The 10,411-nt window shown below is 48.5% G+C and overlaps 1 long non-coding RNA gene across 2 annotated transcripts; it reads left to right on the forward strand.

Moving 5' to 3' along the window:
• The first annotated feature begins 448 nt into the window (after positions 1–448).
• Positions 449–3,081, forward strand: LOC120229537. Of its 2 annotated transcripts, XR_005527767.1 has the most exons (4): positions 449–487; positions 1,095–1,293; positions 1,993–2,088; positions 3,037–3,081. It is a non-coding gene; the product is annotated as an uncharacterized LOC120229537 (long non-coding RNA). The 2 variants fall into 2 exon arrangements; XR_005527766.1 differs by having other exon boundaries at positions 1,993–3,056.
• The last annotated feature ends 7,330 nt before the right edge of the window (positions 3,082–10,411 follow it).

The raw sequence follows: 10,411 nt of genomic DNA on the forward strand, positions 1-10,411 counted from the left end.
ACTGCTGATCAGATGATGGCTTCTCTGCATTTTTCAGGTTCCTCTGAGCAGCATATTTCTTTCTCCCTGTCAGAGCACTGATTGCATTATGTTGAGTGGTGTACTCGCAGCCTTTGGTCATCTTAATTAAAGCTCGTGAGGGAAGCCAAGAGAAGACATGGGTGAAGACAGACTCCTAAAGATGTAGAACAAACAACTAGATGACATGTGGGAAGAGGAAAGGGGGAGGGGACCGTTGTTTTTTCCAGCAAACATTTTTTTTAAGTTTATTTCTTTATTTTGAGAGAGACAGAGACAGCATGAGAGGGGGAGGGGCAGAAGAGAGAGAGGAGAGAGCAAGAATCTCAAGCAGGCTCCGTGAGCTGCCAGTCCAGAGCCAGACCTGGGGCTTGAACTCATGAAACCGTGAGATCATGACCTGAGCCGAAGTCAGGAAGAGTCAGACGCTTCACAGGCTGAGCCACCCAGGGGCCCCTCCAGCAAGCATGTAAGAGACATCCAGAAGTTGTGGGGGTGGGGCAGTTGACTCCATTCTGATCTGAGACAAAGGAGCTGACCTTGAGCACAGCCCAGCCAGAGACCCCTCAATGGGCCTGGCTCTGAAACCTTGCTCCACCATCAGCGAGGTGGTCCCATCTTTAGGGCCCCCAGAAGTGTTAGAAACGCAGGCTCCCCCTCTCTGGGGCATCACAACCTGCATTTGACAAGGCTGTGGGGTGTTTCGTGTGCATCAGAGCTGGAGCTCGGGTGGCTGCCCTCGAAGGGAGGAAGTGCCAGCAGCGCGGGGGGGGGGGGGGGGGGGGGGGGGGGGGGGGGGGGGGGGGGGGGGGGGGGGGGGGGGGGGGGGGGCAGCCTGTGAGGGCAGCGGAGGGTTGGCCAGACAGCCCGGCGGTGTCGGCCGCGGCTCCCGGAGCCAGAGAGCCGCACAGATAGCGGGCTTGGTTGGCACCTGCTCCAAGATGAACCCACTCAGTCAGGGTTTAAACCATCAAGTCTTAAATGATTGAAAGGTACTTATAATAATAACACAGGCTCTTGTGGTTCCTGCTAATACGACACAGGCATAATCAAGACTCATTCCCGTTCTGCTGCAGGAGGCGAAGTGCTCGCTTCTGAATTTATTCCCGCTGTCCAGGAAGAGGCCTTCACTGAACTTGATCTGCCCCAGGGAGGGGGAGGGTTGCTAACCTCTGAAGATTTTTCTCTGCCTTCTCTGTGGAAATCTGCCCCAGGCAACAACCCTGCTGCTGCTTCCAAGGCAAATGGGAGGAGAAACCTTGCCAAGTTTGGAGGGTAAGAGAGGCCAGCCCCTTCCCCATCTCTTAACACTTCTGGAAACTTCTGGGGACTTCCAGGGACAGAGTGAAAAGGCCTGTGTGCTCGGTGAACAGCTGCTTCCTGGAGTAATAGGTGTTTATATGCCACTGGCCCCAGGGCCCCAAAGGGCAGTGCAGAGCCCCTTTTTGCATTCCGTATCCCCGTCTCTTCAGGGGTCCAAGTCCATGTCCACAGCGAGGTCTTGCCACGAGCTCTGTCACCGCAGCCGTGACAGAGCAGAGAACTCAGCAGTCCCCTGGGGGGCGGGGCTCTGATAGCACGGGACAGCCTGCTTCCTTTCCCGATTTACTTGTGTAACCTTTTTTTTCTTTCTCTTTTTTTAAAAAAATGTTAACACTTATTTTTGAGAGAGAGAGACAGAGCACGAATAAGGGAGGGGCAGAGAGAGAGGGAGACACAGAATCTGAAACAGGCTCCAGGCTCTGAGCCATCAGCACAGAGCCGGTCATGGGGCTCGAACCCACAAACCGTGAGATCATGACCTGAGTTGAAGGCGGACGCTTAACCAACTTTGCCACCCAGGTGTCCCTTGTGTGACTTTTCTTAAAAAGATAAGGATGCCCTCCTAGGGGCAAGAGAGGTGTATGATTGAGTCATAATGTAGCACTTTACCTTTGAGATCTTTATCGTTTCCATTTCTGTCCGCCATGTCAGGACCGCCTCAGAAAGGCAGGTTGGGGCGCCCTGGGCCCCTGAGAGCACCTGAGGATGTGGGTTCTGCCGACAGGTGGACTTCTAAGTCCCAGAAAGGTGAGAGGTGGGCTGCTCCCACACAAAGCAGGGGGGGCTGAAAGCCGGGGGGAGGGCACCGAGTGTCCCTGCCCTCAGCATCACGGTCCTGCGTCGCGTGCAGGGCTCTGACATCTTCTCTTTGTGAGGCAGAAACTCCCTGGGAAGCCAGCTTTCTCGCTGAATGCGGATAGTTCCAGAGAACCTGACTCCATGTGGCCTGTCCTCCTTCCCTAGCCCCAAGCAGGTGGCCCAAGCCTGGTCTTTCCATGAGGCAGAAGTGCTAAAGGGCAGGGGAAAACCTGGGAAGATTCCAGAAGAAGAGAAAGTTCTGGAAAGTGAGCCCCATTGAGTCCTGGTCCCAGGGCGATGGGTCCTGAGCCCTAACCCCTGAATTACAGAATCAGCCCTCCACCACATTTTCCTCTGGGGGCTGTGCCCCAGGAGGGGAGCCAAGGTCTCAGTTCCCCAAATGCACCCCCGCCCACCAGCCCTCAAAGCTCCTGCATCACCCAGCCATCCAGGGAACCTTCCATGGGCTGCGCTCCACAGACTGTTCTCACCAGAATCCCTGTGGTCTCATCTGGAATCTCCTATGGCCTGACCTGCCTTCCCCACCCCACCCCCCATCACCAGTGAGACTTGGGCCAAGCGTGACCTTGAGCGCCTTTCCCCAGCCATTTTCCTGCAAGAGAGGATTCCCTCTTCCCCTTCCACTAGGGCCCAAGGTCCCGCATGCCAGGGGCGGGGAGTCAGCTCTGAGCACTTCCGGACCCTGGACTCTGGAATTCGCATGGAGTTCATTTGTGTGGTAGCTCAAGGTTGCTCACGTCCATGTTAACAGGGTTCCACTTCCTAATTTTGAAGGGCACCATACTCTACAGTGCAGCATTTACAGTGTGCTACCGGTCAAAGCTTCTAGCCCTCTTATTCTTTTTTTTTTTTTATGCTTTATTTTATATTTGAAAGAGAGAGAGTGCCCGCGCAAGCAGGGGTGGGGCAGAGAGATGGAGACAGAACCCGAAGCAGGCTCCGTGCTCGGAGCTGTCAGCACAGAGCCCGACGCTGGGCTCCAACTCAAAAGCAATGAGCCGAAGTCAGACGCTTCACCCAATGAGCTACCCAGGCGCCGCTTCCTTTTTTTTTTTTTTTTTTTTTTAACTTTTTTTCTAGCCCTCTTATTCTTTGATGACCACATTTTTCTTTTCCCCATCCTCTAGCTCTTTGCTCTCACTGGGAATGTCTGCCAACTTCAATAAAAACTCATTTTTACTTCTATAATCTACTTGCTTTTTTCCGTAATGATTGTTAGCTTTTTGTTAGAGCTTCTAAATGTTTCTATGGTTTCTAAACGTCTTACCTCTGTTCAGCCATTTTGATACTTCTTGGAACTTTTGAATTTTCAATAAGCAAATAGGTACTCACATTTGCATAAAGTCCTTCAAATGAGCAGAGACGATTACAGGTCTTAGAAATACTTTTTATGCGCCGTGGTAAATTCAGAATCAGCGACATGCTTAGAGTTACATGCGACAGAATTCCTAAGTTCAAACTGCAAAAACGTTCGGTAAGAGCGTGAACACATACAATTCACATGTAAGGTGTCTGTGCTCCTATCCATGTGAATAGTCATGAATAGGTGTGGACTTGGCCATGATCACGTGAAAGCTGTGCTCTGCTGAAGATTGGGGCAGCATAATTGCCATATGCGTGGATGACCGAAATCCTTCCTTCCCAACATAACTGGCCTGTATACTTCACAAGTGATGATCGCATAAAAAGCACACTCAACCTGGGGTGCCTGGGTGGCTTAGTCGGTTAAGCGTCCGACTTTCGCTTAGGTCATGATCTCGTGGTTTGTGGGTTCGAGCCCTGCGTCGGGCTCTGTGCTGACTGCCAGCTCAGAGCCTGGAGCCTATTTCGGAGTCTGTGTCTCCCTCTCTCTCTGACCCTCCCCTCCTCACGCTGTCTCTCTCTCTCTCCTAGAAATAAATAAAAAATAAAAATTTTTTAAAAAAGCACACTCAACCGAAGTGTGGGGAAATATGTCATTGGCTTACTGTTCCATTCCACAAATACTAGTGGAAGCCGTTGGCGTGTTAGTGTGTTAGTGTCAGGACCATGCGCTGGTATGTTGGGGGGCCCTGTCTGATTTCACGGGACAGAGACAGCAAGGCATAGAAAGGTTCAACTTGTTTATTTCAAAGATGTCGGCAGGTAGAAAGAAAAGAGGAAATCCGTGCACACACTTCCCTGAGGCTGCGCGCAGTTTATATCCTTTAAGCCTCATGTCTGCTGATCGACACGTAGGCTTGAAATCGGCTCTGGCACCATCGTCGTCACCCTCCTGTCTGTCCTTCTCCGTGTCCCACTTCCTGCTAAATGTCTGATCTCTCCCCTCATGCCTTCAGCTAACCACTCCTCTTATGGGTTCTCTGGTCTTGGCCCCTAATGAGTAAAAGCGTCCAAAAAAGCATCCCTAGTTTCAACTGTCTGAAAGAAGAGCTTCGTGGCTCCAACAGTCGTCGACCAGCATGGGTGGAACATTGCATAGGCTGTTGCTGCTGGATTGAGAGACGCATACTTCTGGAACCTTCTGTTCACTCTCTGGGCTTCATTCTATGAGAGAAAATACATGTTCTCGGAGCGCCTGGGTGGCCCAGTCTGTTGCGAATCTGACTTCGGCTCAGGTCACGATCTCACCGTTGGTGAGTTGGAGCCCCCCATCAGGCTCTGTGCTCTAAGCGCAGAGCCCGCTTTGGATCCTCTGTCCCTGCCTCTCTCTCTGCCCCTCCCCCACCCACTCACTCTCTCTCAAAACTAAATACACATTTTTTTAAAAAATCCACTATTAAAAAAATTCACATTCTTATTGCTTAAGCAAACAAGTGCATTCTGCTGGCAGGACATTCGTTTCCGGCTGTGCCTCTCCTACTAGCGACCACCCATGTGTGGGTCCTGCTGGGCTGATCATGTACAAAGGGGGGTGAAACCATCCCTGGGGAAGCCGCGGGAAGCTCAGTGCTCACTGTCAATGCGAGGCAGAGCGGTTACCACTGCTCATGCACCACCCCCCCTACCCAGGGAGGGAAGCTCGGAAATAATTAAGAAGGGCTGGAGGTGTTCTTTTTCATGAGCTCACAGACCACTTACATGATAGTTTCACCGTCTCTTAGGCCTCCTTTCCTCTGCATGTAGACTAGCTAAAGGGGATATTCTGAAACTATATTTCCATCAACCCAGACAGACCCGGACCTTTTCCCAGAGGGGAAAAAAAAGACTTCTTTCTAAAAATTACCTCTTGCTAACCTCTCTATTGCAGGCTGGTCAAAGTCATGTTTGGTTTGCAGTAATAAAGAACAGTTTAACTGGAGGCCCTTAGCCCTGGAGTTCAGAGGTTAACAATGAGTTAGCTGCTGCTACTGCTGGACCTTCCTTGGCCCACAACTCCCGCTATTTGGTTTGGGAGCCAATTTTCTGGGTACCCACCCCATCGGAAGTGATTAAACAGTTCTCTCTGCACTGGTTAATTTTATGCGTCAACTTGGGGAAGCTATGGTGGCCCAGATGCTTGGTGACCCAGTAGTGTAGACATTGCTGCCAAGGTATTTATTTAGATGGGATTAACATTAAAATCAGCCAGCTTTGAGTAAAACAGATTAGCCTCCATAATGTGGGTGGGCCTTGTCCAAACAGTTGAAGACTTTAAGAGAAGAAGACTGAGACTCCCCGAGGAAGAAGGGAAGGGGTTCTGCTTCAGACTGCCTTGAAACTCCAAGTGCAACATCACCTCTTCCCTGAGTCTCCAGCCCATCTTACAGAGTTTAGGCTTGCCAGCCCTCACAATCACAATTCTTGAAAATAAATCTAACTACACACACACACACACACACACACACACACACACACACTCACACACACACAGCCACCACACACATGCATCCACACCGTCTTGATTCTGTTTCTCTGTAGAATTCTAACACATAACCCAACAACATTTTCCCTCTTGAAATTATATTTAACCCAAGATAACCATGAGATTATTCTCACATCAGACAAGCCCCAGTTGGAGGACATTCTATAAAACACCTGACCAGTACTCAAAACTGTCAGGGTCACTAAAATCAAGGAAAGTCTGAGAACCTGTCAAGCCAAGAGGATCCTAAGAAGATGTGACAATTGGATGCCATGTGGGGTCCCGGACAGGATCCTGGGGCAGAAAAAAGGACATTAGTAAAAACTAAGGAAATATGAGTTAAAGTCCGGTCTGTAGTTAATAATAGTGTATCAATATTAGTTCATTTGTTGTGATAAACAAATCATAGTAACACAAGATATTCATAATAAAAGACGGGATGTAGATTATATGGGAATTTTCTGTGCTTTTTTTTAACAACGTTTCTGTAAATCTAAAACAATTTTAAAATAAAAAGCGTATTTAAATTATTTTTTATTCTATGTTTTTATTTTAGAGAGAGAGAGAGGGTTAAAGCGCAAGCAAGGAAGAGGGGCAGAGGGAGAGGAGCAGAATCCCAAACAGACTCCACATTGAGTGCAGAGCTGAACACGGGTCTTGATGTCATGACCGTGGGATCATGACCTGAATCGAATTAAGAGTCAGGTGCTCAACCAACTGAGCCACCCAGGAAGCCCTAAAAAGCATATTTTAAAAATATATTTATTACCTTAGTTTCCATATGTGTAATTCATTTTAAAAATGTGTATGAATAAGAAAATACTGTATTTTAAAATATACTTCCTGCTTTACTTTTTCATACGTGTAATTTGTTCAGAAAACGTGTCTCAAAATGAACGAGGGACCTGCCTGGGTGGGGGTGTGAGGGACTAACAGTCAGCCAGAGACAACACCGGGGCACACAGGTATATGTGTGAGGGGCCTTGGACAGCAAAGAAGAGGTGATCTTCTATGTAAAGTGGTCCAGAAGGTTCCCGGAAGGAGTGGAAGGATAAGAGGAAACAGGCTCAGCAGATGTGCTGGAGCGAGGTCGGGGGAGGTGCAGGGACAGTGATCCAGGCAGAGGGAACAGTATGTGTGTGGCCTCTTAGCAGGACAGAGAAGACCTCTTGGGGAAACTGAACAAGGCCTGTGTGCCAGTGGGGAAGGGAGGGTGTTCAGAGATGCAGAGAAAGCAGGCAGGCGCAAGGCTTGCACTTGACCTTTCTCGGTTTGGAATGTTTTTTTCACCTGCACAGGAAGCCATCCTAGAGTGACATAATCTAATCTACCTTATAAAATACATTTGTTCATGGGGCGCCTGGGTGGCTCAGTCGGTTAAGCGTCTGACTTCGGCTCAGGACATGATCTCAGGGCTCGTGAGTTCAAGCCCCGCGTCGGGCTCTGTGCTGACAGCTCAGAGTCTGGAGCCTGCTTTGGATTCTGTGACTCCCTCTCTCTGCCCCTCCCCTGCTCATGCTCTGTCTCTCTCTCTCTCTCTCAAAAATAAAATATACATTTAAAAAAATAAAATAAAATACACATTCATTATTGAAACTTTAACATGTACAGAAAAAGATAGAGAAGAAACATCTGTGGTCCCTCGATTTTGAAATAATATGTGTTAGCTTGTTGGCATATTTCCTGCCTTCTTTTCATTTTGATGTTTTCTTGTTTTTTTTTAAAGTATATATTAATATACAATGACGGTTTTCCCCAAACCTTAAAGTCTACAAAGTCATCTGTCTGCATAACATTCCAGTACATAACTATGCTCTAATTTATCTAGCTGTTTCACTGTTTTCTCTTGTTTTCACCATTACAAATGGCATTAGGATGGGCCTTCTTATGTGCAAAGCTGTTCTATCTATAGTAACTTTATTGCGGTCACTGTTAGCTCTGCTTGACAAAATCCTGGAAACATGTGTTTCACCGTGTAATACAATGTGCCCATTTAAATAGCTCCTACCAACTGGACTGGCCTCTTGTTTAGGCCCCAGATTTCGATTCACAAGGCCTTGTACACGCAGCCATGGCAAAGCCCCTATCAGTGATTCTATATAGCCCGGAGCAGAATTACTTCGTGAAAAGCTGTAACCATCGCAAATATATTTTCTTTTTTAAATGTTTTAATGTTTATTTATTTTTGAAAAAGACAGAGTGTGAGTGGGGGAGGAGCAGAGAGAGAGAGGGAGACACGGAATCTGAAACAGGTTCCAGGCTCTGAGCTGTCAGCACAGAGCCCGACGCGGGGGCTCAAACCCATGAACCGTGAGATCATGTTAGATGCTAAACCAGGTGCTCCTATTTTTTTAAATGTTTATTTATTTATTATGAGAGAGGGAGGAGGGAAAGAGAATTCCAAGCAGGCCCCATGCTGCCAGCACAGAGCTTAATTTGGGGCTCAAACTCATAAGCCATGAGATCATGACCTGAGAGATCAAGAGTCAGATGCTTAACCGACTGCACCCCCCGGGTGCCCCACAAATATATTTTCTAATGTTTCCCAAAGACATTAACATTCTCCACAGAAGAAGGAAACCCAAAGTTTACTTACAATTGTCTTCATTTCTATCATCTTCTCAGGGATGACGTGTCTCTCCTCATTTTATTACTTTCTTTATGAAGAAACAGTTTTGTTATTTTGGTACATCTAATATAAATAAATGAACTCAAATATTCCACCAATGTGATTCATTTAAAAAATTTTTTTTACATTTAGTTATTTTTGAGAGACAGAGAGAGACAAAGCATGAGTGGGGGAGGGTCAGAGAGAGAGGGAGACACAGAATCTGAAGCAGGCTCCAGGCTCTGAGCTGTCAGCAGAGCCAGATGCGGGCTCGAACTCACACATCCGGGAGATCATGACCTGAGCCAAAGTCGGATGCTCAACCAACCGACTGAGCTATCCAGGCACCGCCAGTGTGATTCATTTTTATGTGGATGCTTTGGGGCAGGTGACAGTGGATGAGGAGTAGACAGGTGGGCAGAGACAAAGGTTAATGGCTCTGTCAACCCATGAGGGATGTTAGCAGGGCCACCATTATTCTACATTTGACATTAGCCTCATGAATGATGCTGTGCTTGATGTGGAAACCTGAGACGCCCCCCACTGCACTTACCAGTTGTCAAGAAGCTAAGGCAGGTGTTGGTAGGGAGAAAACCCCAACAAAACCATCAGCTGTGCAGGCATGGCTGCCCCACCCCCTGCTCCAGGCTCTGCTCACCTCCTGGCACAGAGTGTCCGCCGGTGGAGGCGTGGCAGTCTGTGGGGGGCACAACCATGGCCATCCCTAGAGCAGCCACTCCCGACGTTCACCAGCAATTTTACACGAGGGATGGTGTTCACACGGGGGACACAGAACATGTTCTTACGGGTCTGCTCAGTTTTTCCAAATTTGCACGTGGGTAAATCATACCATGTGGATTTTATCAAAATTATCAAGACGTGAAGTACTTTATTTTAATTTATTTTAATTTTTAATGTTTATTATTTATTTTTGAGAGGTAGAGGCAGAGCATGAGTGGGGGGAGGGGCAGAGAGAGAGGGAGACACAGATTCTGAAGCATCTCCAGGCTCTAAGCTGTCAGCACAGAGCCCGATGAGGGGCTTGAACTCGGGAGCGGCGAGGTGATGACCCAGGCCGAAGTGGGATGCTTAACCCGCTGAGCCACCCATGCGCTCCTGACACGAACTACTTTATAAACATAAGAGTAATTATGACGTTGAAAGGTGTGTGTGTGTGTGTGTGTGTGTGTGTTAATTATGGAGTGCATGACTTGGCTTTTCCAGCTTTTTCAACTGAATCTTAAGGATGTATTTTTCTTTCAATTTGTTGCTCTTTTCCTGTTTGACCAAAGCCACACGCCGCAAGTGTCATGAATAAAGAAAACAGGTCTAAGCTCTTTCAAAGACCAAGCAGGTATCAACCTCAGGTTATGGTGAAACACACACAGGGACTTGACCGACTTGTTTTATCAAACAGCCAGTGCTACACTTGCTGTCCCTGCCTCACGGCCTTGGCTTTTCCACCACACACGACCCTCGTTACTTCCTTTCTTCCTTGTCTTGGCTTCTTCTCGGCACTGCTCTGCCCCCCTTCCCGCCCCCCCTGTTCCTGGCCAGCCCGATCTAGAGCCCTGCCCTGGATTTGCTCCTTGGCTCTCTCTACACCCTTGTCCGGGGCCACCCCGTCTCAGGCCAGGACTTTGAAACGCATCTACCGGCAGCGACTTCCAAACGTCTCATCTCTGGCCCTGACACCTCCCCCACAACTCCGGAGCCATGACCCCCACAATGCCCGACTGCGATCGCAAGCTCAGGGTGGGCAAGCACAGCGCCCGACCCCCATTCTGCCGAAGCTCTCCTTCCCCGTGTGTGGCCGCCTC

Source organism: Hyaena hyaena, unplaced genomic scaffold, assembly GCF_003009895.1.
Source record: "Hyaena hyaena isolate Hyena2069 unplaced genomic scaffold, ASM300989v1 scaffold_31, whole genome shotgun sequence".
In the NCBI taxonomy this organism is placed as follows: Eukaryota; Metazoa; Chordata; class Mammalia; order Carnivora; family Hyaenidae; genus Hyaena; species Hyaena hyaena.